General features: G+C 38.6%; 1 protein-coding gene and 1 long non-coding RNA gene across 15 annotated transcripts in view; one reads left to right on the top strand and one right to left on the bottom strand.

Annotated features, from left to right (window-relative positions):
* LOC105479704 (lysocardiolipin acyltransferase 1) overlaps nt 1-24395 on the bottom strand; it is a 232971-nt gene that overhangs the window by 22062 nt on the left and 186514 nt on the right. The window lies entirely within an intron of this gene.
* LOC139357803 (uncharacterized) lies at nt 274-9154 on the top strand. The gene is made up of 2 exons (XR_011611583.1): nt 274-412; nt 9120-9154. It is a non-coding gene; the product is annotated as an uncharacterized lncRNA (long non-coding RNA).

The raw sequence follows: 24395 nt of genomic DNA, 5'->3' as shown, positions 1-24395 counted from the left end.
TCTTACTCTTCCGGTGTCCCCTCCAAGTTTATTTCCAGGCAGCCGGTGAGCAGGGCTGAGAACCTGCCCCAGGCTACAACCCCCCTCACTGAGAAAGCAAGCAGGCCTTTCAGGTTTTGTACCTCCCAGTCTGCCGCATCTTCTGTGATCATATCTGTACTCCCTGTTTGCCACCTTCACCAGATTCTGTCCAGGAAACTTCACATTCCATCAAAGTTGTTACAAAGTTCAGCTGGAAGATTCCTTTTCCCTGTGGTCTTTCCCCAATTGCACTGGCAGTCCTCCCCAAGGACCCCTGGGAGACAAAGTCAGAAATGGCTTCCCTGGGAATGAGAGTGCCCACAGGGCTCTCCCCACTGCTTCCTCTACCCCTGTATTTTGCTTGGCTCTCTTAAATTCATCTCAGCTCCAGGTAAGGTCAAATCCATCTCACATGATCTGGACCTTCAGGTTCCCCTTCTCACACTTTGGTCGCTCACAGATTTTTGGTTGTCTCACGGAGCCTGCAGTGGCAAGCTACTTCCTTCAAGGGGTCTGTGGATTCTCTCAGCTTTTATGTTTCTGCAGTATTTCTTGGATCGAATGCCCACGATGTGAGTCTCTACAGGCTGCTCTGTCCATCCGAGTCAGAGCTGCGAGTTAGTTCTGCCTCCTACCTGCCATTTTTTCCCCCTGTCCTTTCTTATAAGGTCACTCATCTCTTTCATGAGGGTCTTCATTCTTACAAGCTAATTTCCCCCAAAGGCCCCACCTTCTAATAAATATGTCACATGGGAGATTGAGGCTTCAATATATGAATTTTGGGGGAACACAAACATTCACTCCACAGCAACATCAAAACATTCATTGTAGTAGTAACTTTTTGTTTAAATTCAGTTAGAACATGAGAGTCAACATCTGGATGAGTAGTTACTGATCCTAAAATTTAAGCAGGGAGAATAACAATACATGAGGGGTAAATAAGAACTTTTAGTGGGTTGAACAGTGTCCTACCAAAATACCTGGCCACTGGAACTTAAGACTGTAATCTTATTTGGAAATAGGATCATAGCAGATTTAAGGTAAGGATTGAGATGAGATCATTGTGGATGCAGGTGTCATCTAAATCCCAAAAAGTGTCTTTACATATAGAAATATAGTGAAGACAGAGGCAAAGGTTGGAGTTACGCAGTGACAAGCTAAGGTATCCCAGGAGTTGCTAGAAGCTAGAAAAGGCAAGGAAGGATTCTCCCCTACAGCCATGGGATGGGTTTGTGGACCTGTCAGCATCTTAATTTTGAATTTCTAGTCTCCAGAACTATAAGAAAATGAATTTTTTATTGTTTTAAGCCACAAAGTTTGTGGTAATGTTTTATGGCAGTCTAGAATACAGTATTCATTAAGAAATATCTAATGACAAGGATTTTTTTTTTTGTAGTCTTGATTTTGGGGAAGAAAATTTCTTCTAAAGTTTTATTGTAGTTTTGAATTATAAAGTGGTATATTTTGAGAAGAAGGAAGCATGATAACCCAACTATATAGAAATAGCTATATATAAAATGGAGACTTTTAATTTTCTGAATCTGTCTGAACAGGTGAACTGCAGGTTCCTATGGAAAATAGGTCCCTACGGAGCTGCCATTTTACAGCAGTTACTACAAACTACAGAGATCTGTTCCTTAGTTGAGGAACAGAGGCTATAATAGTAGTTCTCAAACTCTAGTTGCCTAAGAATACTTGGGGAATTGAAAATGAGTCCTGGGCTTCATTCCCAAAGACTCTCCCTTAGTTTCTATGGCTGGGATGAGGCAATCAGTATTTTCACAAGCACTCCAAGAGGTTATGATCAGATACAGGGGTTGGAAAGGCCACACGGGGAAATACATATTGGGTTATGGGGATGGTTTTCAGCAGAGAGGACCATGGGAAGTTGTATTCAAGAGCTGGGTTCTGGAATCACACAAAATACTAGGTTTTTTTTTGGCTTAATTCCACTCCTTGCTGATGTATGGCCCTGAGAAACATACACAACCTCGGGGAGGATTAATTGAGATTATCCTAAGTAAGTGATCAATGAATGTTGCCTATTAAAATTATTTTAAAATTTACTTAAGGCAACAACAATTTTAACTTACATGATAAGAGTGAATTACTAAGTAATAACAGTTAACTACCATAACTTGTGCTCATATAGTAGGAGATTTGTTTAGGGCATTGGAAATAGTTTATTCCCACTTTGGAACCTGGTAGATAAATCTTGCTAGATATGATTTTGGATAACTCTGGGACGCGAAATGACTAAGGATTGGAGGGAAAAACTTAAAGGGAAGAAGGCAAAGATAAGCTCTGCCGATACTGCAATTTTGCCTGAAGATCCTGGTGGCTTCTAAGTTTAGTACTCAAAATGAATTCTTGCTGCATTTGGCATGCTCAGCTTATTAATGACAAAGTTACGTACCTGGGCTGGGTTGAATAGTGTCCTTCCTGACCTCTAATTCAGCCCAGTTTCTCAGTTAATCCCAAACCTTTATTCACAAGGAAAACAACCAGAAATTCTTTTAAAAATAGGTGCATGAGTAAAGTATCTTTTTTATTAGCACTAGAATATCTTGTAAAGTTTCATATCTGTAAAAACCTTCATCGGTGGGATAAGACAGAAAGTGAAAGTGGCAAGGAATGCAGACACCTTATAGAGGTTTACTGACTAATGCCAGGGTGAGCTGGAGAGCAGATCTGGTGGTCTGGAGCCTGAATCCTGAATCCAAAAGAGAATGCTATGGTCTTGGTGTTAGAGCCATGTGGGAAGTAAGTTTCATATTACCATGTTTTCAACACCAGTATTCACTCAGCTAGGGCTATAATTACCAGCAAAATTTTTATCTAGTTCTAGTGTCTATAAGTAGTATATAAAGATACAAGGTTAATGTATAATCAAAACTAGTGGTTCTCAACCTTTTTCCTACTCCTAGCAGCTCACTAGGGCAGAGATGCTCAACCAGGGATTATGTAGGAAGATGTGTTTGAAAAATTACCTAAGTCATTACGTGGACTATTCTTGGTCTTCTAAATTCCACATATCTAAAATAACATTAAGAAGCCATATAGCTCTACTATAGCACTTGTTACCTGACTTGTTACCATCTACATGATAGCACTTGTTACCAGACACCTGGCACTAGAGATCCTAATCACTGCAATAAGGCAAAAACAAAAAAGGGCATACAGATCAAAGTAAAACTTTTTATTCACAAACTATGATGTTGAGAATCCTTAGGGGTCTACAAAACTACTAGAACAGGTAAATAGATTTAGCAAGGTTACAGGATACAAATTCATTATTAAATCTATTTCTGGATACTAGCAATGAAGAACTGAACACTGAAATTTTATTTTTTTAACTTTTAGGTTTGGGTGTACATGTGAAGGTTTGTTACATAGGTAAACACACGTCATGAGGGTTTGTTGTACATATTATTTCATCACCCAGGTATTGAGTCCAGTACCCAATAGTTACCTCTTTTGCTCTTCTCCCTCCTCCCACCCTCCTCTGTCAAGTAGACCCCAGTGTCTGTTGTTTCCTTCTTTGGAACACTGAAATTTTAAAAACACCATTTACAATATCAAATTTATGAAACACTTGGTAGTAAATTTTATAAAATATGTGCAAGAATGCAAACTATAAAACATGACTGAGAGAAAGACACATATAAATGGAGAGATATACCATGTTCATAGACTGGAAAATTCAATATTATTAAGATGAAATTTCTCTACATTGCTCTATAGATTCAAAGGAATCCTAATAAAAACTTCTGGTCTGTTTCTGTGTATAAATTAACAAACTGATTCTAAATTTTATATAGATGTGCAAAGGAACTAGAATAAGAAAACAATTTTGAAAAAGAAAAAGGTGGAGACTGGGCATTAGCTGCTCATTTCAGGACTTACTATAAAGGTTCAGTAATCAAGACGATACTGTAGGAAAGTTAGACATACAGATCAGTGAAATAGAACGGGGTCTAGAAACAGATGAACACAGAAAATCTTTGTGAACTGACTAGGCAACAGTTTCTTACACAGGACACTGAAGAGCACAAATAATAAAGTAAAATTGAAAAATTGTACTTTGTCAAAATTAAACACTTCTACTCTTCATAAAACAGTATTAAGGAAATAAAAAGGCAAGCCACAGATTGTAAGAAAATGTTTGCAAACCAAATATATTATAAATAACTTTTATCTAAGATATATAAAACATTCTTACAAGTCCATAATAAAGTAACCCCATGTTTTAAATTGGATAAAAAATTGGAATTAACCTATCACCAATGAAGGTATATGAAAGACAAGCCCAGGAAAATATGCTTAAATTAACACTTTAGTTACTATTAGGGAAACATAAATAAAACCACAATAAGATTCTAATATACATTTACTAGAATGGCTAAGTTAAAAAGGCTAACAGTATCAGGTTTTGGTGAGGATGGTGAACAAATGGAACCCTCAAATACTACTAATGGAAATGTAAACCAGTCTACACACTCTGGAAAACCAGAGAATGACAGCATAGGTATGTGCCCAAGAAAACATATGCCCATACAAATTTTTGTATTAATACACAAATGTTTGTAGCAATTTTATACATAATATCCTAAAATTGGAAATAACCCAGTTGTCTATCAGTCCGTGAATGGTTAAAGAAATTGTGGAATATTCCACACAATGCAATACCAATCAGCAATAAAAGGGAATAAACTACAGATTCATGCAGCAATATGCATGAAACTTAACAGCATTATTCTAACTTAAAGAAACCAGACACAGATAACCACATACTGTATAATTCCATTAATATGAAAATCTAGAAAACGCAAAACTATGGTGACAGAAAGCAGATCAGTGGGTTCCAGGGACCAAGGTCAGGGAAGGGGCCTGACTGCAGAGGTACACAGAGAACCTTTGGGGGTGATGGACATGTTTCATATTTTGACTGTGGGTAGATATGTGGCTCTATGCATTTAACAAAAGACATCTAACTGTACACTTAAAATGAGTACATTTTACAGCAAGTAAATTCTACTTCTAAAAGCTGTTTTATTAAGGCATCTCAAATATTTGCCCTAAAAAAATTTAAGTGATATAATATCACAAATCTGTAATATGTGCTATAGTCTAAACAGAGCTTTCTAAAAGGCTACATGGATTCTTGTCAAACCAAAATGTTAGAAAACATTAGAGTTTGAAACAAATGTATTCACATGTATGATTTCAATTTTTTTGGTATTAGAATTTATTTGAAACAAGATGTTTTCCTATTCATTCAAATAAGCATTAACATATCCCACAAGGTTTTCATTATTATTTTGCATCATTTTTCCTTTCCTGGTTCATGCAAGATATAATTCCCTAATTAAGGGATCACTTTAAGTGTAAGCTGACATTTAAAAATTTCTAGGATGTTAATTTCCTTCAGGGTCACAAATAATAACTACCATGTTTTCTTGATACTGTCTAGAAAGGGAAAAGGTTGCATCAACATACTTCTGAAGCAGTTACAAATAGTTCAATTAGAATTCACAGAGAAAAGAAGAAAAATATTAGAAGTGAGAGACAATGTGTTTTGCAATCAGTATTTTAGAAGCATAGAGCTCTAATTTATTAGATTACCACAGTAGTAGCAGGGCTTAGGTGTATCAAACAAAACAAACACATACACACATTCTTGCACCCTTCAATTCCTCCTGTAAAACTCAGAGCAAATATTACAATGACAGTGTGGCATCTAATCTGTTTGGTTCAGATTTGAAGGATGTATTTTTGCTTTTAATCAATGCTATGATACAGAAACTCAACACATTTGGAAACTGGTTTAAATATCCATTTCAACTTTCTCCTGCTAAGTACTCCCTCAACCAGCAACCAAAATACAACAACAACAAAACCTTCACTTACCGTTGCAATTCAACAGCAACATTCCCTGTCAGCTGTGCACATGGTGTGACAGCTTGTATCAAAATCACCTTTGAGTAGCTTCTAATTACTCACACACAGTTCTTACAGATGAAACTGGCCTGGGTAAACTGTGAAGGGTAACTCAGTGGAGACTACAACTCTCCCTCTGTCTAGTGCCTTCTACTCATTTCCAAGGTAGGGAAGGGTCTCATTTCAATCCCTTACACAAGCTGATCAATTCACTGATTATACTCCAACGTGAATAGATGTCATAAGTCTTGATCATTCAATCAGTCTTAAGATGTAACTGGCAAGTAATCTGATTTAGTACTCTTGATGTATTTTTTGCAGTATATAATGCACCTTTCCCAGATAAATTCCTTACCACAGACTCAGAAAGTGCATAAGCCAAACTAGATTTGAAAGCCCAGTTCCTAAGGTTTTATTTCCTTTCGCTTTACACATTTATATAAGTCTTATGGCCAAAGGCTTTTTGATGTGTGGTATCCCTTTTCTCCCAGAAACTTATTTGAGCCTATTAAGCACATGTTTTGGTGGAAGTATGTAAGTTTTTCGGCAGGGAATGAAGGCTACTGGGAGGCTTTGGTAAACTCCTGATCACTGGCCAAAAGCAGCCCCTTAGTACTGTTCAACATACATATTTCCTTAGTCCATTCTGTGTCCCAATTGCTTGGATTTGAGGACTTCATGACTCTGCTTTTCTCAAAAACTTCCAATAACTTCCTCACCATCCTTCATTCTCATCCTATTTCACTGAGAAAAATCAATAAAAAGAAACTTGCACAAACTTGTACCACCCTATCTACTCTCCTACTGCTGTGTGAGTTCGTACACTTTGCCTTCTTTTCTTTATAAGGACGATCTGTCCATGCACGTATTTAGGGCCAATCCCTCCCCCTACGTCCTCTATCTCACCCACTCTTGCCTACTCAGGAACAGAGCCCCAGCAGTTACCCTTTAATCAGTCATTCTGTCTTGACCATCAACATACGATAACTTCTCCCATCATTCCCTCTTGGCTCACCTCTCCTTCTAGTGACCACTCATCTCTGTGCTCACTTACACAGCCAAACTTCCTGAGCTGTCCATACTCACTGTCTTCAATCCTCTTCCATTTCTCTCTTGAACCCATGCCATTAGCTTCTGCCCTCATCACTCCACCAGAAGTGTCCTCGGTGACCTTTATGTACCAAACCCAATGCCTCCCTCCCTCTTGGCTTCCTGGCCACCTTACTCTCTTGGCTTTTCCCCAACTTCACAGGCCACTCTGAAGTCTCCTTTACGGATGGCTTGGTTCTCTGATCCCCAATACTGTACTGCCTACTATTAACTAGGCTGGGATCTTACTCTTCTTCATCCACACTCATTTCCTAGGTGATCTCTTTCAGTCTTGCAACTTTAATTATCATATGTGGTCATGCCTACCAAATGTGTATCTCCTGCCTCTCTCCTTTCTAGACTCACATATTTACTAATTTCATAACTCCCTATGGATGTCTAATAAGTAGCTCAAACTTAACATGGCCTAAATGGAACTGCTTTTTGACCTTTCCCCCAAAACCTGTACTTCCCACAGTCTTTGTTGCAGTTAAAAGGCAAAACTGCCTTTCCTTCAATTCAGGCCAAGAACCTTGCAGTCACACTAGTTCCCTCTCATTTTCTTATACTCCACCCATCAAAAAATTCTATTGCTTCCACCTTAAAATATATCCAGAATCCAGCCATTTTTTTACAACCTCACTAATTTTACCTCACTTTCCACTTCTCTTTCCTGGAGTATTATAAATACTTTTCTAATTGGTTTCTCTGTTTGCCCACCTCCCCGACCCACAGATTTTTCTTAACATTACAGCCAGAGTAATCCTTTAATAATGTTAATCACAATCTTATAACCCCTCCCCCTTCACCCTTTCTCCTCAGTGGCTGCCCATCTCGGAGAGAACACCACACTCTCTTGGTGGCCTATCTGGCCAACATTTACCTTTCTGCCCTCATTCTGTGCTACTGTTCACGTGACTTGATCTGGTCTAGCCACACTGCGTTTCTTGTTCTTTGAACACACTAGGCACACTCTCATCTCAGGCACATTACTGTTCCTTCTATAAGGGATCCTCTTCCCCCAAATTCCTCTTTTCAGGGGGGCCCTGACTACCCTACTTCAGTCTTCCCTCTTCCTAGATTTATTTTCTCTGTAAGCCCCATCATCTGACACACTATAAACTTTACTTATTTATTGTCTGAATTTTTGTTTATTTTATTCATTGGGGTATTCCTGTGCTGCTTCAGTGAGCTCAGGAAATATATAAATTGAGTAAGCAGAAAAGGGGAAACTGAGCTGAGCTTCTCTCTCTGGGGTACTTCTTGGCAGAGAGCCTAAGAATAGAGCCTTCCCTAACAGCCTGCAGTAGAAAGGTACATTATGAGAGACTGTCACTGGAAAGTAATTGTGATTAATGATCCCCCAGACCATGGCAGAGAAGGCAGACAGGAATTTATGCTTCTGCTCTGGAGCATGAGACATTCTTTGCTAAGCCTTAGATAGATACTCTGCAGTTCTGCCACTCACTATCTGTGCAATCACTATATTATTGTTAAAGCACTGGGGTTCTTCATGAGTTGTCAGGTAAGCTGAGATAATAATGTTTCAGAGGATATGGTGGGAAGTCAAGGTCACATGTGTGTGGTGTTAACAGTAGGTCAAGGGCACTAACTGACCAACATCCAAATAGGCACAGGGCACCACAAGGACAGGAAGCTAGAGACCTCTTCAATGATGATAAGTGCCGTTTATAGGTTTAAAGAGCTTATGTGAGTTTGATATGCTCCTCTTTCCCTCTCCCTTCAAACCCTGAGACAAATACTCTTTAGTTTATGGCATATTTGACAATGTTAAAACATATAGTGTTGTTTTTAAACTAAAAACATTTAGTTTAAAATGTTCCTGACATTCTGGAATGCAATCCCCTGTGCTTGCTTCATTTTCTCTATGATAATAACAGAAACTTCATTAAACATTCCCGAATAAAGTCTCTTCATTAATCGAGGTATTACTGTAGAAGTATTTGTTTCCTAATCAATTCTCAAGACTATGTCTTTAGAACCACCAACCTCCTCACAGAAAGTCTTCATTTTCTACTGTGCTATTTTTTTTTTCTTTCTATCCATAGAACACATGGGAGTCCCACCAGCTTGAAAAAATATTTCACAGAGCTGGCATTTCTATCAGTGCTGACACGGCTCTGAAAACAGTAATTGCTGCCTTATGGACATGATACTCTCATTTCTACTCTGACCTCCTCCCAGGAGAATCTCTTCTGCAAATGACCACAGTACTTCACTTCAGTTCTGCGTCATCCTCCTCCTATTAGTTCAAGTGGTCTGCTAAGCGGTTCATGAACCACTTCCCTCAGCTGACCCAGATGAAGTAAGCTCTTCTTTGCTGCTATGCCCAGAGCCCAGACAAGTTAAGAATCTCAGCCTGACTTGGCCTGTTATCCCTCAGCTTCCAGTCCTGACTCCAAGATGCCTTCTTTCTATAAGTCTTCACCCTCCTGACTCAGGTTCCTACCATACACACCACTGTCTTCTGAGAACAGCACACATGGGGCAGAGCAGAGTCAAGGGGAGAGAAAGAAGAGTTAACAACTCTCAGAATCCTGAAAATAAAGAGGATGTGGCTAGAAATGGGACCTCAGAAAGTTCCACATGCTAGAATGTCTCTCCTTTTGCTTTCATGGCACTCCCTTTCACCCTCAACTGAAAGTGTGAGTGTATACACACATACTCGCTGTTCTCTGGGATTTCCTAAAACTGGAGCTAAATTATAATTAGGACAAATTATATAGTTTATTTTCAGGAAATAAGAATAGCTCCATAAGTACAGACTGATTTAATTTAATATGATTTATCCACTTGTGTATCAAGGTCTGGTGGAATTTGTTTTTAACACCGGAGGATTGTGAATATTAAGATCATCTTTATATTCACAGATCTCTCAGGTATTTAAGACCTTGTTGTCTGAATAGTTATATAAGCCTAGTTATATGCAGCAAATTAGAATATATGCTTTGGTTTCACAGAATTAATTCATGTAGCTTTATGATGTTCACATACAGCAATGCAAACATTCTCATGCACATATAATGAAGGAGGAAAGACTATAAAAGGACCAAAAAGAAAAAAAATGGGCAAAAAGGTCAGAAGAAAAAGGCTAATGAGTCTGTCGACTACTGATAGGACAAAAAAAAAAAAAAAAGCTAAAAGTAGAAGAGCAGGTAGTGAAGCCAGAATTTAACAAATTAAGGGAGGAATATTGGGGGAAAAGATGATCAAGGAAGAAGTGAAAAAAAAAAATTAAGCTCAGTATTTGGTATCTATTACATGGACAGCATTAAAAAAATAGAAGAAAAGCATAAGGATGGTAACAGGTGAGGAAATAATAACAGTTAAGTCCAATAAATTTTTTTAAAAGTTGTATTCATGTCTGTGTAGGCCCTTAATTCAGAATATATATCTATGATTTACTTGTTTTTAATAACACTGAACTTCTGGTAAAACAGAAAAGACATTAAATGTGTTGGACCAACCAATTGGAATGAAAATTGATTCCCAAACCCAAGTAACACAAGAATGTACTAACTCTAAGCTCCAATATTTTAATATAAAACAGAATCCGTATTGTTTTTAATGACAGCCTGTTACAGCACTTGAGATACTCTTGAATTTAGCAGAGTGACATCAGACCTAGGCTTATATAACTATTCAAACAACAAGGTCTTAAATACCTGAGAGATCTGTGAATATAAAGATGATCTAAATATTCACAATCCTCTCTGGTGTTAAAAACAATTTCCACCAGACCTTGATGCACAAGTGGATAAATCATATTAAATTAAATCAGTCTGTACTTATGGAGCTATCTTAATCAGAAGGAAATTTAATGAAAAGTGTTAGCTTAGAGGAATACTCTAATTATTATAGGCTAATATTTGTCCACAAAAAGAATTTGTTTCAGGATTAGACAGAGACCAGGAGAAGCCAGAGGCATCAATTCAATAATGGAATGCCTAATTAAATGATAATGAAATCCTAATTATAATGTATTGCTTTGCCCTGCATATAATTTATTTAGCACATTGCTTTTTCACAGGGTTTATTAAGGAAACCTAAAAAAATGCAATTACTAAAGAAGGAAAGAAAAAATCAGTAAACTAAAACTTTTTAAGAAATAGAGGAAGTAAGATGTGACAAAGTTCTAGTTATTAAAAAATGCAGGGGGTATGCTGTGTTCAATTTGTACATGTAGAAACTGCATATTTGTCCTATATTCTTCAAAAAATTGGTTATTGCCCTTATGTGCTTAAAATTATGTTAAGACATGCATTCATCACATCAAAAGTATCGATAAAGAGTTAAGTAATTGCTCACTACATCATGGTTATGATAATGATTATAAGTCCTGTGCTAGCTACAGCTACCATGGGAGATTTAAAGACATGGAAGCAATCCTTGCCTTTCAGAAGTTTATAATACAGTTGAAGTACAAGATATAAACATGTGAAAAGTTAAGTAATAACACAGGAAATGAATACAAGCTAATATAAAATTTTAAGAGAAGTGAGGTGAATGTAGGAGAGAATGAACACTATGAGTTCAAAGGAGGACAGGATTACTGTGGGCTGAAATGCCTAAACAGCTCAGCACACAAAAAGGCTATCCTGGTATAATACATGCATAAACTAAGTCCTTGAGATTTAGAAGAAACTGGGTCTTCACTATGGAAAATACATTCTAAAAGAATCAAGTGGTTGTGGAAAAACAAGTATCAGAATGGAGTTCAAAGTCATTCTCATGAATATATGGGGATTTAATATATGATAAAGGTAACATCACAAATCAATGGAGAACAACAGATTAAGTACACAGTGTTGGAGAAAAATGAAACCAGATCCTCACATCAAACAACACATGTAAAGGACTCCAGATGGATAAAGCTGAAATATAAAAAATAATTACACAATTAACAAAAGAAAATGGAGACGAAGTAACAAGGAAGGTTTTTAAAAACAAGACTTCAACAGCATAGGTTGTAAGACAAAAACTTTTTGATTACACTAAGAATTTCTGTTCAATGAATATGTAATAAAATAGAACATACCTGCAATGTCTAAAATTGAACAAGGGATTATATCTAGTACATAAGAACCAGTGCGAATTAACAAGTCACTATGGTAATCCCAATAGCAATATAGACAAGATATAAACAGGAATGGATAGATGAGGAAACCCAGAAAATAACAGGCATGTGAAAGTTGTTTGTAATCTGACAAAACCAAATTAAAATATACCTATTTGACTGGCAAGGATTAGAAAACTGGATGATACCAAGTGTTCATAGGAATGAGAGGAAACAGGCACCCTTGTGCATTGCCAGTGGGTGTTCAGAGAGGAGTATCTATTATGTAGTATAATTTGGGGCTGGTCAAATTCAGGTTACCAAACCCTATGACTTGGCAGTTCTACTCTTGGACATACAACTGTGTGTCACTTGACAGGGATATGTTCTGAGAGATGTGTCATTAGGCAATTGTTGTCATGGGAACATCATAGCACATACTCACACAAACCCAGACAGCATACAGCCTATGACACACCTAGGCTATAATGGTATGGCCTATTGTTCCTAGGCTACAAACCTGTACAGCATGTTACTGGACTGAATATTGTAGGCAATTGTAACATAATGCTAAGTATTTGTGTGTCTAAACATAGAAAAGGTACGGTAAAAATACAGTATAGAAGATGAAAAATAGTATACCTCTATAGGGCACTTACCATGAATGGAGTCTGCAGGACTGGAAATTGCTCTGGGTGAGTGAGTGAGGGTGAGTGAACGTGAAGGCCTAGGACATCACTGTACACTACTGTAGACTTTATAAACACTGTACACTTACGCTACACTAAATTTATTTTAAAAACTTTCATCAATAAGAAGTCAACCTTAGCTTACTGTAACTTTTTTACTCTAAACTTCTGAAAAATTTTTTTTTTTTTTGCGATGAAGTCTCACTCTGTCACCTAGGCTGTTGCAATGGCGCGATCTTGGCTCACTGCAACGTCTGCCTTCCGGGTTCAAGTGATTCTCCTGCCTCAGCCTCCCAAGTAGATGGGAATACAGGCGCCCGCCACCATGCCCAGTTAATTGTTGTATTTTTAGTAGAGATGGGGTTTCACCATGTTGGCCAGGCTAGTCTCGAACTCCCGACCTCAGGTGATCCACCCGCCTTAGCCTCCCAAAGTGCTGGGATTACAGGTGTGAGTAAACTTCTAAATGTTTAAAACTTGACTCTTTTATAACACTTAGCTTAAAACACAAACCTATTGTACAGCTGTACAAAAATATTTTCTTTCTATCTTGATTCCATAACCTTTAATTATAAAAACTTTTTACAAAACTTTTTGTTAAAAACTGAGACACACACACACACACGCCTAGGCCTACACAGGGTCAGGATCATCAATATCACTGTCTTCACCTCCACATCTTGTCCCACTGCAAGGTCTTCAGAGGTAAAAACAAGCATAGAGCTGTCATGTCCTATGAGAGCAATGCCTTCTTCTGGAATATCTCCTGAAGGACCTGCCTGGGGCTGTTTCACTGCTTTTACTGTAAGCAGAAGGAATACACTCAAATAACAATAAGAAGTATAGTACAGTAACTATGTAAATCAGTAACATAGTCATTTATTATCATTACTTACGGTATATAATTTTATGTGCTACCGTTTTATACAACTGGCAGCATAGTGATTTACATCAGCATCATCACAAACATATGATGCTGTCACTAGGTGATAGGAATTTTCTAGCTCCATTATGATCTTATGATCCTGCCATCATATATATGTTTCGCCACTAACTAAAACATCATTATGTGTTGCACGACTGTATATCCCAAAGGAATTCTTACACAGGTACACAAGAAGGCATCTATAAGGATACTTCCTGTGATGCTTTTTTAACGGAGACAGTTGGAGGCTACATGGGTGTATGCTTTTAGGAACCTGAATAAGCGACATGTGGAAGGGACACAGCATGAGAAGCTGGTCGTCGGAAGCCAAGCACTAGACAGGCTCAAAATAACACAAATGTATCTTTAAAACAAAATGCTAAATGAAAAGGTGACATAGGAATATAAAACAAAACAAAAACATTTCACAGAAACACAAAGACCCAAAAGAGATACACGTTACATATATCAGAATGACTGCCTATGGAAGAAGAAATGGGAGGAGTATATAGGGATAAAAGAGATCAAGTAAAAAATAGTAAGAGAAACCATGCTCAAGACCAATAATGATAATGCCCTGTAAAGAGGATGACTATTCTTCTGAACCTGAGGTCTTCATTAAGTAATTAAGAGTATTCTTAAATAATTAATAGACACTTGAAATACAAATCAGGCCCTTTAAAATAGCCACACACACACACAAAATCTTTAGCTACATTATCCCCTCAAATAATGGCATATTTAGAAAGGAAGAGCTAACACACAATTTTCAAAGCAAGGATTTAAAGGTCAACCTCCCACTGCCATGGAACACTACATGTTTAATACACATCATGGGAAAAGGAGGAGGGGATGGTTTGTCTGAGCCAGTGAAACCCATTATAAACTGGAGTACTACAAGTTCCTAGGACAATATTATTTATATCTCTTTGGTTAAGTGCATCATTTTAGTTTTTGGTTGTAGATCAAGTGATACAATGGAAGCCAAATATTTTAAATATAGGAATGACTCTGTTGTGACCTCTCAGTTTCCCTTAATTGTCACATATGAATCTATTATTTTACTACAAAGGCATCTGAACTCCAGAATTTGATAAGGTGTATTAGTCTGTTCTCACAGTGCTATAAGCAAATACCTGAGACTGGGCAATTTATAAAGGAAAGAGGTTTAATTGACTTACAGTCCTTCAGGGCTGGGGAGGCCTCAGGAAACTTAAAATCATGACTGAAGGGGAAACAAACATGTTCCCCTTTACATGGAGGCAACAAGGAGAAAAAGTGCTGAGCAAAAGGGAGGAAGCCCCTTATAAAACCATTAGATCTCGTGAGAACTCACTAGCATGAGAACAGCATGACGGTAACCGCCCTCATGATTAAATCACCTCCCATTGGGTCCCTCCCACAACATGTGGGGATTATGGGAGCTACAATTCAAGATGTGATTTGGTTGGGGACACGGCCAAACCATATCACAAGGTATATGTGGTTGTCTTTCTGTAAATCTCACAGCTCTTTATGTGGACCTCTCTTATAGCACTTAACCATTTTTTTAGTTTATGTTAAGTGTTACTGTCAAACCACAACAATTTCTTGGATTAGATTATATACTCCTCATGGGCAGGCTGCATGTCTTGTTTTCATATTCTCCATGTTGCTTTGAACATACTATGCACACAAATACCGGTTGGAGGAATAATTCCTTTATATTTTGATGACTAAGAAAAAAGAAACCAACTGACTGCCAAATAGCATGCTAAGTACTTTCTCGTAAGATTTTATTCAATATTCAACCCCATGAAGTGGGCCTTGATATTTGAAACTCAGGTTGAGTAATTTATAAAGCCTGTAAGGGACAAGGTAATGGTTCTAACCTAGGTCCAATATTGGGAGATAATTCAGAATTTCTCACTTCAGTTTCATAAACTGAAGGTTAGAGGGATTAAGTGATTTTCCAAAGATGTTTAGAGTTTGCTGAGTAGAAGGACTACATTTAAAAACCAGGCTTCCTGCCTCCCAGCTTCAGTTGGCCCTTTCCATTACATCAAAGGACTGGAGCAAAGTCCTCCAAATTGTGCTTTGGTGTTCTCCATAAGCACAGTTTTTAAAAGTTACAATCTGGAAGGATGCAGCTGGTCTTAACATTATCTTTTCAAAAGTCTCTCAAAACATTAGGTTCAGCAGCAAAAGTGTTTTAGGCAAATGGTACACATCTTAGTTTTATCACACTGCAAATCTAACTGAAATTCTTTCTACTTCTGAAACAAAACACCAATTAACATTTACCCACAGGAGAAGAAACACATTGTTCTGAGAATGTGTCCAACAGAAAAGCACTAGGCTAGGGTATGTTTTCCTGCATATCGTTCTGAATGGAAAAGCTTTCCATTACTCTTCCAGGTATGATTATGAATATCTAATTCTGTTTAAAAGAATTATGGCCCACATGTGAATTTTTAAGTGGTTCCTTAATTTACCTGCAATAAAGTGAGAAATTATATGGTTGATTGCATTCTCAGGGTGAGCTATGTTATCTTTTATTCCAATGAATTTACATTGCTTGGAGTAACTTTGCTACTTAATATGAATAAATCTCTTCTTCATAAAAAAAAAGAACCCAAAACTTTTATATCCAGTCTGACAGAGAAAATTAAATGTTTATAAATGAGTAGGATGACCACACAAACTAATATTCTCCTGTGATCATTAATCTTTTCCTACAGTTTTATCTTTACGGTGCTGCCACTTAGCCAACATTCTCATGAGAACCCATCAGTGGCTCTTGGGGTGACATCTCCTTTTCTCTCTACAGAATTTCTGTTATAGCTGGCTCAGCTAGAGTCCTGGTACAACTTCAGATTTCTCTGACTTGATTCTCTTCACATCTTTCTTTAGATGCAGCCTCCAACATTCTTATCCATGGGTATATATGTGAAAATATTGCCCACACTGAGAAGGTTAGGAAAGACAACTTGGTAACAAAAGTACACTCAACAAGACTCACTCAGAAACATTTGATTGCACATTTAAAATGAAAGCTAAGCTTACATTCTGGTGTGCCTTTCAGTCTAGAGAAGCAGCTCAGTGATTCTAAGGCTGTTTCATATACTGTAGCAGATGCAGCTGGTTAGAGCTCACTTAACAGTGGCAGTGGGGTAGGGGTAGGGTGCAGATCCTGCCCTAAACTCTAAGGTCAAAGTCGGTTCCATGTTAATGTGTCTATGCTCAGGGGGTTCCCTGAGAAGATGTCATTCTAGATCCTATCAGTGTTTAGGGTTTAAAAGAAGTCATAGAATCAGGTCTAGACTCTGATGAATATACTCAAATGAGAACAAATACTTGATACTTCCAAATATAGTTGTAGACTTTAGGAATTCATCATTCAATGATATGGAAGGAGGAAGCTTTTAATCTCATAATTTTTTAATGCATATAATTTTATTTTCTAGAAGGAATTACAAGGAATTATTAATAACTATCTTTTGGAAGAATAATTTGATGGGTTAGGAGAGGGCAGCTTTCATTTATTTTGTTCCTTTGTATATGTGAGTTATTTTAAAGTTAGTGTGTCTTATTTTTATCATTTTTTTTTAACTTTTATCTTAGGTTCACAGGTACATATACAGATTGTTACATAGGTAAACTCATGTCACAGGGGTTGGTTGTACAGATTATTTCATCACCCAGGTACTAAGTGTAGTACCTAATAGTTATTTTTTCTGATCTTCTTTCTCCCATCCTCTGAAAGACCCCAGTATCTGTTGTTCCCTTCTTTGTGTCCATGAGTTCTCATCATTTAGCTCTCACTTATAAGTGAGAACATGCAGTATTTGGTTTTCTGTTCCTGCATTAGTTTGCTAAGAATAATGGCCTCCAGCTCCATCCATGTTCCTGCAAGAGACAGAATCTTATTCTTTTTTAAGGCTGCATGGTATTCCACGGTGTATATGTACCACATTTTCTTTCTTTTTTTTGTGGAGTCGGGGAGACAGAGTGTCACTCTGTCGCCCAGGCTGGACTGCAGTGGCGTGACCTTGGCTCATGGCAACCACTGCCTCCCGGGTTCAAGCGAATTCTCTTGCCTCAGCCTTCTGAGTAGCTGGGACTACAGGTATGCGCCACCACACTTGGCAAATTTTTGTATTTTTAGTAGAGATAGGGTTTCACCATGTTGGCCAGGTTGGTCTCGAAGTCCTGACCCTCAAGTGACCCACCTGCCTAGGTCTCCCCAAGTCCCAGGATTACAGGTGTGAGCCACTGCACCCAGTCGCCACATTTTCTTTATACAATCTGTCATTCATGGGCATTTAGGTTGGTCCTACATCTTTGCTACTGTGAATGGTGCTGCAATAAACATTCACATGCATGTGTCTTCATGGTAGAATGTTAATCTCATAATTAAAAAAAAAACTCACCAACTCAATTATTAATAGAAATTTTATTAAATTATATAGGTTTGTTGAGAGTAATGTCTGAGTATGCCATATGGTATTTAGTTCAATGTTGACTTATTACAGACATTTGATAAATATCTGCTGAATGACTGCAGAGCTGTTCTACTTAGCTTACTGAAAATGTCTCAACCTTGTTAACTATTATTTCCATTGAAGTATCCACAGGAGATATCAAACTGTCTTAAAATAGTAACTTTAAACTTATGTGATACTAATGACTCATATGTCCCTAGTCACCCAAGACAACTGGTGGTAATGGTATCAGATCGGTCAAAAAGTTAAAAAATTAAAATTCCCTTTCATCTGAAATATAGTCAGGCCTCCATCTGTGGGTTCTACATCTGTGGATAAAAAACATTTGGGAAAAAAAATGTATGGCTGCGTTTGTACTGAACATACACAGACTTTTCCCCCTAAATAATATGTACTGTTTTATAGCATTTACTTTATAATAGGTGTTATAAATAATGTAAAGATTTAAAGTATACAGGAGGATTGTCAATAGGTTACATGCAAATAATACACTATTTTACATAAGGAACTTGAGCATCCATGGATTTTGCTAACCTTGGGAGTCCGGGGGGGTCCTGAAAGCAATCTCCCACAGATACCAAGAACCCACTATAGTTGTATCTGATCTTCAGTAATGTATCTAAGAAAAGAGCTGCATGATCCACTCAGTCAGGAAACACAGAATGGAACGTTACATGCTAAATTCTTACTTAAAAAATTAACTAAGGCAGTTCTACAATGGGTCTTCAAAAAGTTCATGCAAAATGCCTGTTATGAAAAAACTACACATGGATTTCAAAGTTTTTGACACCAAAATAAACTCATACCAAGTTGTTATAACATGTCTGAAAGGATCTAGTTTGAGGCACTAAGAAGGATAAGACATCAAGTTTGAAAAGAACCCCTGTCAGAGCAACATGAATCCTGCTAGAAGTGCAGCAAGAACATCATCAAATTGATGGTGAAGCTTGGATGGAAGAATGGTGAAATTATTGATGATTTATAAAAAGATTATGGAGACAATATCCCAAAGAAATCAGCTGTTTACAAATGGATAATTTGGTGTGTTTTTGTGACAAGGTCTTGCTCTGGTCCAGGCTGAAGTGCAGTGGGGCATTCTGGCTCACTGCAGCCTCAGTCTCCTGGGCTTGAGCTGTCCTCCTGACTCAGCCTCCCAAGTAGCTGACACCACAGGCACATACCACCACACCTGATTTTTAAATTTTTTTTTTGTAGAGACGAGGTCTCACCATGTTGCCTAGGCTGGTCTTGAACTCCTTGGCTGAAGCAATCATCTGGAATCAGATAGTTTGTTTTAAGGGATGAGTCAATGTTGAAGATAAAACCCACTATGGCAAACAATCTACAACAATTTTCAAAGAAAAAAATGCATCTTATTTGTGCCCTAACTGAAGAGGACCAATGATTAACAGCAGAAACAATAGCCAACACCATAAACATCTCAATTGGTTTAGCTTATACAGTCCTGGCTGAAAAATTAAAATTGAGCAAACTTTACTTGATGGGTGTCAAAAGCACTATGCCCAGATCAGCTACAGACTTTTGTCTACTCTCAGTAGAAATTTTTTAAAAGTGCAATTGAGATCCTGAAGCATTTCTTCAAGGAACTGTAACAGGAGATGAAACATGGTTTTCCCAGTGTGATCCTGAAGATGAAGCACAATCAAAGCAATGGCCACCAAGAGGCGAAAGTGGTCCGCTCAAACCACAAGCAGACTGGTCAAGAGCAATGGTCGCTGCAACCATTTTTGCTTGTTCACTTTCTGGAGGCCCAAACAACAATAATATCTGCTTATTATGGGAATGTTTTGTGACAGTGAGTCAAAGCTTTAGCAGAAAAACACCTGAGAAAGCTTCACCAGGGAGTCTTCCACTACCATAACAACACTCCTGCTCACTTCTGTCATCAAATTAGGACAATTTTGCTAAAGTTTTGATGGGAAATCATTAGGCATCTGCCTTATAGATGATATGGTAGATATGGCTCCTGACATCTGTTTCTTAAAATCATAAAAAATATTCAAAGGGTGCCCACATATTTTCAGGTAATAATGTAAAATGAACTACACTGACATGGATAACTTCCCAGGACCTTCAGTTCCTTAGAGATGGACTAAATGGCTGGTATCATCACTTATAAAAGTGTCTTGACCTTACTAGAGCTTATGTAGAGAACTAAAGTTTATATTTTTTATTTTTATTGTTTAATTCTATTTTCCATGAAGTCCTGAGGTGATAACAGATGAACTATTTTATTTCTGCATTAAATCTTTGTGAACTACCTCCTGGAATGCTTCTAGCTTGAGAGTATATAAGAATGGTGGCACTGGGAAGCCAGGGAGAAAGCAAGGAGTTTGGTATTAGATAGACTGTATTTCGGGTGACAGAGCAAATATCTAAAAAATATTATCCAACCCACTTACTGGAGACACAGGTCAGACCTTTGGATACAGGTTACTGAGAAGCATAAATCTGGGAATCATGTGCAAACAGATGACAGTGACAGTCACAATCAGGAAGATACACTCTAAGGGAGTGACTATTAGAAGAGCTGGGCTGGGCATGGTGGCTTACCCCTGTAATCCCAGCACTTTGGGAGGCTGAGGTGAGTGAATCACTTGAGGTCAGGAGTTTGAGACCAGCCTGGCCAACACAGTGAAACCCCATCTCTACTAAAAATACAAAAATTAGCTGGGTGTGGTGGCGGGTGCCTAAAATCCCAGCTACTTGGGAGGCTGAGGCAGGAGAATCACTTGAACCCAGGAGGCGGAGGTTGCATTAAGCTGAGATTGCACCATTGCACTTCAGCCTGGGTGACAAAAGCGAAGCTCCGTCTCAAAATAAAAAAAAGAGCTGAAGGCAGATGACTGAACTTTAGGGAATGATTTTCACCCCGGAGACCAGTGAAGGAAAGGAAGTCTGCAAAGGAGACCTAAAAGAAAACAGTTATGAGGAAAATCAGCATGATGGAAAGATACTGAAAAATATGTGAAAGGGAAAGTATAAGATAGATACTCACAGAGGTCTAGGCATATAGAACATTTGAATCTGGATTTTCTGCAGTACAATCATTCTGGTAACTGGTTTGGGGGCACTGACTGGAACATCCTTAGTTTCCGTCAGGGCAGCAGCAGCCTCTTGGTCTAGCATAACCTTCCCTTGTGAGAAGTCAGTCAGAATTCAAGATTTGGAGAAGTTAAAATGTAAGCTTGGTATTTACACTGGCGCTTTCAAAACATAAAAGATAATTTAAGGCTGGGTACAATGGCTCAGGCATGTAATACCAGCACTTTAGGCAGGAAGATTACTTGAGGCCAGGAGTTTGAGACCAGCCTGGCCATGGGGGTACATGGCTGTAGTCCCAGCTGTTGGGGAGGCCAGGGTGGGAGGGTTGCTTGAGCCCCAGCGTTCAAGGTTATTGTGAGCTATGGCTGAACCACTGCCCTCCAGCCTGGGCGACAAGGACTCTGTCTCAAAAAATAAGTAACTTAGAGGCCCTCACACTGTGGTAGGCCAAGTCTCACTGAGTGGTTAAGTTAAATATTAAAAGCCAGTGCCCTTATACAAAGGCTGGAATGTAACAAAAGCCCACCAAGAGTTTTGCCCAGGACTTTCCTGAACCTTAACGCATGATTAAACAAGTTTTATTGGGGATCTGAAGAAACTCCCCAAATCTCTGTGATTTAGCAGAAGACAAGATAGGGGTAATCACCCCAGCACCTGGACCCATTTAGATTAAATTTACTGAGGCTCCAGAGGAAGGTCTTCAAGACTCAGACCTCAGTTATAGATTAGAAGAAGTTGATCACTTATGTGTTTAGATGAATGCACCCTTACACATAGACACATAGCTTAGAAGGTATATAAGCTCTGGAAAACTTTGTAATTTTGAGTTGGTCTGGTGGTAATTTCCAGGCCTTCTCCATGTAACCGGTTACAGAAAATAAAAACTCTCTCCCTCCACCAGTTCATCTGCATCTCGTTATTGCGCCAGGAGAAACAGCAGCCCAACCCTCAGTTTGGTCCGGGAACAACATGATATAAAACAGGGGTCCCCACTCCCGGGACTGGTATCAGTCTGTGGCTTGTTAGTGAAACTGCCTTTGCAAAATTATAACTAAGGAAATTATGATGGTGAAAGAAATCAAACCTAAAGCTGTCCTTGTTCATTCCCGGGCATCGGCCGAACTAACTTTGGGAAGGAATTCATTTCATGGTTTGACTCTGAAACAAAATTGAGAACAGCCCTTTCCCGAAAAGACCCCTTCTTGCCTGGGGACCAGTCTGCCTTTGCAGGACTAACAAATTAGCTACAAGATTAGAAATTACAGTTTAGGGGTCATGCAGCCTCTGGCTCTAAGAGTCTGAACTTCCCCAAACTGCTCCTGGGGATGACATCCCTATTATAAACCCTAAGATCAGTGCTTGAGAGATTCTGCAGACCCTGCACTCGATGGATCTGCTGACACCACCTGGACCAGTAATCTGGCTTAACTAGTTCTGCTATCCCACCCAGGAACAAAGACAGCAAGAAAAACTCATTTCGACCCCCTATGATTCTATCTCCGACCTGACTAATCAGCACTCCCCACTTCTGAAGCCCCTATCCACCAAATTGTCTTTAAAAATTCTGATCCCTAAATGCTCAGGGAGATTGATTTGAGTAATAACAAAACTCCAGTTTCCTGCACAGCCGACTCTGAGTAAATTACTCTTTCCCCATTACAATTCCCCAGTCTTGATAAATCAGCTCTAAGCAGCGGGCAAGGTGAACCCATTGGGCAGTTGCATCAGGAACCAGGCCAAGCAGCAGGCAAGCGAGCATGACCGCCTGCGCTCTACCTCCTGCCTGACCATCGGAGTGTGGAGAGGGGAGCATTACATTCTCATAGTAGCAAGAACCCTCCTGTGAACTGCGCAAGCGAGGGATCTAGGTGGTGTGCTCCTTATGAGAATCTAATGCCTGATGATCCGAGGTGGAACAGTTTCATTCTGAAACCATCCCCCCCACTCCTTCCCCGATCTGTGGAAAAATGGTTCTCCGCAAAACCAGTCCCTGGTGCCAAAAAGGCTGGGGACCACTGACATAAAAGATTTGCTCATCCATTTCGCTATTAGGCGCTAGATTCACTCTGATCATTCGCTAAAACTGCTATTACACCTTTCTTTCTTTAAAGGTGCAGTTTCAGAGTTGTAGGGGGAAAAATGTATATTTCACTCTTAGTGGGAATCGTATCACTGATGAAGAAATTAAGCTTTCTTAGAATTCTTTTAAAATTCATTTTAGGTTGAAATTGCCTTACATATCTAAACGTTTGAACACTTTCTTAAACACTAAAGCAGTTCTTAACAGCAATACAAAGAGAAAGTCTGAATAAACTAAAAGCACAGTATGCAAATTGGTCTGCCTTAGAATAAATCTGCATACAGTGTCCTGCATTGGTGCATTTTATAAAGGGAATTAAAGCCATGAAATTAACATTTTAATGAAGCAGACAGACTACTGACGTCAAGACTACTCACTCACTGATTGTAGCTTCCAGGTGGCCTAATGAGATAAAAATGAAGTTTATACCTTTAGCTGGTCTAAGCAAGGGCTGTTTGGATATTATGATTGAATTTAAATTAGAAAATACTGCTGTGTACAAACATGTTTAGGTTAGCAAGTAGTCTCTGTAAATCTCCGCACTATAAATGCTTAATTTAAAATAGTTAAGGCAATACACACAAACATTTTGGTCTTTTTTCTAAAGCACTGTCCTAAAACTGGTGGGAAGTTACTGTACTTTGGAAAACAATACAATGGTTTTATCAGAATGACCCATGTTAACTGTATTACAGGTCCATGTAATGTAACCATTAAAAGGGAGCACAGAGGTCATCTAGTGCAACCTCCCACCTGTGTGTGAGGGCGACAAGGACAGAGACGCCTTGAGGCAGCCTTTTTCCTGGCAGGCAGCTCTAATTTGTAGAAATGCTCTTATTACCCAAGGAAATTTGAGGCTGAAGTTTATCCCTCTGGGATTCCCACTCCTTTGTTTGTCCTCTAGAAACAAACAGTGTGATGCTTTTAACTTTTGTGGATAACAATCCTTCAAATATTAAAGCACGGGTTAGCAAAGTACAGCCCATGGACCAATTCCACCTGTGTTTGTACAACCTGAGAGCTA

Source organism: Macaca nemestrina, chromosome 13 (genome assembly GCF_043159975.1).
Source record: "Macaca nemestrina isolate mMacNem1 chromosome 13, mMacNem.hap1, whole genome shotgun sequence".
NCBI classification, from domain to species: domain Eukaryota; kingdom Metazoa; phylum Chordata; class Mammalia; order Primates; family Cercopithecidae; genus Macaca; species Macaca nemestrina.
Note: the sequence above shows the minus strand (reverse complement) of the source record. Positions and strands in the feature narration are given on the sequence as shown.